General features: G+C 47.9%; 1 protein-coding gene across 2 annotated transcripts in view; it reads right to left on the reverse strand.

The window, feature by feature from the left end:
- Positions 1–326: 326 nt before the first annotated feature.
- The window catches only part of cunh3orf70 (chromosome unknown C3orf70 homolog), a 32,072-nt gene continuing 29,054 nt past the window's right edge, over positions 327–3,344 (reverse strand). The window contains exons 2-3 of one of the 2 annotated variants that reach the window (XM_042318963.1): positions 2,990–3,344; positions 327–1,347 (exon numbers count right to left, since the gene is read on the reverse strand). The exon at positions 2,990–3,344 is cut by the window's right edge and continues 708 nt beyond it. The gene's annotated coding sequence lies outside the window, so the exon portion shown is untranslated. The remainder of the gene's footprint in view (positions 1,348–2,989) is intronic. The other variant, XM_042318964.1, reaches the window with a different exon arrangement.

Consider the following 3,344-nt stretch of genomic DNA (forward strand, 5'->3'; position numbering starts at 1 on the left):
TTAATCCTATATCTCTACTGTTGACAGTGAGGTAATATTGTACTGTATTAATCCTATATCTCGACTGTTGACAGTGAGGTAATATTGTACTGTATTACTCCTATATCTCTACTGTACTGTATTAATCCTATATCTATACTGTTGACAGTGAGGTAATATTGTACGGTATTAATCCTGTGTCTCTACTGTACTGTATTAATCCTATATCTCTACTGTAGCCGATGGATGTATTGTAATGCTGTTTTAGAGATATATGCTGATAGAAATGTTAAAATGATAAACTCCCTTCTTGGGACTCAATCACCACACAAAACACACAAGGCAGCCTCTTTTTAGTGAAAACATTTATTAGAAAAATCAGATCATGGTTTGCTTGATATTCCCTCTGTAATATGTGATCATTTGACTGTATGTGTACAGATGTAGGATCTTAATTTGAGCCAGTTTGCTACAGTATGAAATGAACCCTGCATCAACAGGAAATGTGAATTATTACGTGGATTTTAATGAATTTACATTTTTGTCAGGGGTTGATAGATGGAAATCAAGTCTGAAATTTCAAAGTGGAAATTAGAAACTTTAGAAGCCTTTTAAAACCTCAAATACACAACAAGTTGTATATTTCCTGCATTGTAGGAAAGTTGTCCTGCAACACGGTGATCAAATTAAGATCCTGCATCTGTATTTACAGTGATGTTTTAAAGCGTATATATTTTTTTATCCCTGATGTTACGATTCTCTTTCAATCAGAGAGGAATAGAAATTCACCCACAAAGCGTGTATATATATATGTGTGTGTGTGTGTGTGTGTGTGTGTGTGTGTGTGTGTGTGTGTGTGTGTGTGTGTGTGTGTGTGTGTGTGTGTGTGTGTGTGTGTGTGTGTGTGTGTGTGTGTGTGTGTGTGTGTGTGTGTGTGTGTGTGTGTGTGTGTGTGTGTGTGTGTGTGTGTGTGTGTGTGTGTGTGTGTGTGTCTATAGTTTCTGTGTGTTAATAGATCAGAAAGGTGTGCTTTGTTCAAGACCCTCAACATGTGATTGGAGCAATCATTTTAGAGACAGACAAGACACACAGCGGGTCTTCTTGTTGTTGTTTTGTCGTGGTCAGAACAATGTCCTAGTCCCACTGCTACTGCTCTGCATTGTGTCTGTAATACACTGAGATTCCTGTCCTGGGCTGTGACTCCTCAGGAAGTTACATGTACAGGGTCTATGTTCACATTTCAGATATAGTCAGATGATTGTCAGAAAGCCTTGGCAGGACACTGGGTGTGTCTGGACGCTGTAACCCCTCCTCCACCGGTGTAGATAAGTCCTGTTATAGGTCATCTGTGTTGTTTGTGGGTGTGGCCTGTAAACATGTGCAGTGTTGTAAAAGACTTCAGATGTTAATATGCTCGTCACAGATTCATCATCACACATGTCCCCTTCCTCTCTTAACCCCCATCCACCCCCCCCATCCTTAACCCCCATCCACCCCCTCTCCTCTCTTAACCCCCATCCACCCCCCCTCTCCCTCTTAACCCCCATCCACCCCATCTCCTCTCTTAACCCCCCTCTCCTCTTAACCCCCCCATCCACCCCCATCCACCCCCCTCTCTTAACCCCCATCCACCCCCCTCCCCCACCCCATCTCCTCCTCTCTTAACCCCCCCATCCCCCCTCCCTCTTAACCCCCATCCACCCCCATCCTCTCTTAACCCCCCCCCACCCCCATCCACCCCCATCTCCCTCTTAACCCCCCCCCTCTCCTCTCCCCCCTCTCCTCTCTTAACCCCCATCCACCCCCCATCCCCCCCCTCTCCTCTCTTAACCCCCATCCACCCCCATCTCCTCTCTTAACCCCCATCCCCATCCACCCCCTTCCTCTCTTAACCCCCATCTCCTCTCTTAACCCCCATCCACCCCCATCTCCCCTCTCTTAACCCCCATCCACCCCCATCTCCTCTCTTAACCCCCATCCACCCCCCCATCTCCCCTCTCCTCTCTTAACCCCATCCACCCCCCCTCTCTTAACCCCCATCTCCTCTCTTAACCCCCATCCACCCCCTCCCCTCTCCTCTCTTAACCCCCATCCACCCCCTCTCCTCCTTAACCCCCATCCACCCCCATCTCCTCTTAACCCCCATCCACCCCCCCTTAACCCCCATCCACCCCCTCTCCTCTAACCCCCATCCAACCCCATCCACCCCCATCTCCTCTCTTAACCCCCATCCCATCTCTCTTAACCCCCCCATCCTCTCCTCTCTTAACCCCCATCTCCTCTCTTAACCCCCATCCACCCCCTCTCCTCTCTTAACCCCCATCCACCCCCTCTCCTCTCTTAATCCACCCCCATCCACCCCCCCTCCTCTCTTAACCCCCATCCACCCTTAACCCCCATCCACCCCCTCTCCTCTCTTAACCCCATCCACCCCCATCTCCTCTCTTAACCCCCATCCACCCCCTCCTCTCTTAACCCCCCATCCACCCCCATCTCCTCTCTTAACCCCCATCCACCCCCCCTTCCTGTGTTTGTGATGTAAGCTTGTGAAGATACTTCTAAGTACACAAGTGATGTAACACGTGGAATGTGTACCAAATGGCACCCTTTTTTCTACATATTCCCTACTATCCCCTATGGGCCCTGGTCTAAAGTAGTGCACTATCCCCTATGGGCCCTGGTCTAAAGTAGTGCAGTATCCCTTATGGGCCCCTGGTCTAAAGTAGTGCACTATCCCCTATGGCCCCTGGTCTAAAGTAGTGCACTATCCCCTATGGGCCCCTGGTCTAAAGTAGTGCACTATCCCCTATGGGCCCTGGTCTCTATATAGTGCACTACTTTAGACCAGGGCCCATAGGGGATAGTGCACTATATAGAGAATAGGGTGCCATTTGGGTTTCAACCTTGATTGTTGTGTAAAAAGCAGTAGCCTCATGACTCAGAATGTGTTTGGTCACATCGTGCTCTTCTTTAAGTGTGTTGGGTCATGGACTAGATCACATTCACTTACTCCTACATTTGTGCTCTTGTTCACTTGTGGGTTCTTTCAGCTGACTACTGGTCTGGAAAGATAAGTGAAATCCCTCCAGAGTAGAATGCGGTTGGTACACCGTGCTATAAAAGGGTGAAAGGTCATAGATAACCATGCTATAACAGGTGAAAGGTCATAGATAACCATGCTATAACAGGTGAAAGGTCAAAGTTCATAGGTAACAGGTCCCTGTTTTGATGTTGTACGATTAGTATAAGTTAGAGGAACGTTGACAGGCTAGTGTGTGTGTGTGTGTGTGTGTGTGTGTGTGGCTCTAAGCTGAACCGGCTAGATCACTGTCTCATCTCCATTTCAACGCGACAGTGCAAGTTGT

Source organism: Oncorhynchus tshawytscha, unplaced genomic scaffold (assembly GCF_018296145.1).
Source record: "Oncorhynchus tshawytscha isolate Ot180627B unplaced genomic scaffold, Otsh_v2.0 Un_contig_5015_pilon_pilon, whole genome shotgun sequence".
NCBI classification, from domain to species: domain Eukaryota; kingdom Metazoa; phylum Chordata; class Actinopteri; order Salmoniformes; family Salmonidae; genus Oncorhynchus; species Oncorhynchus tshawytscha.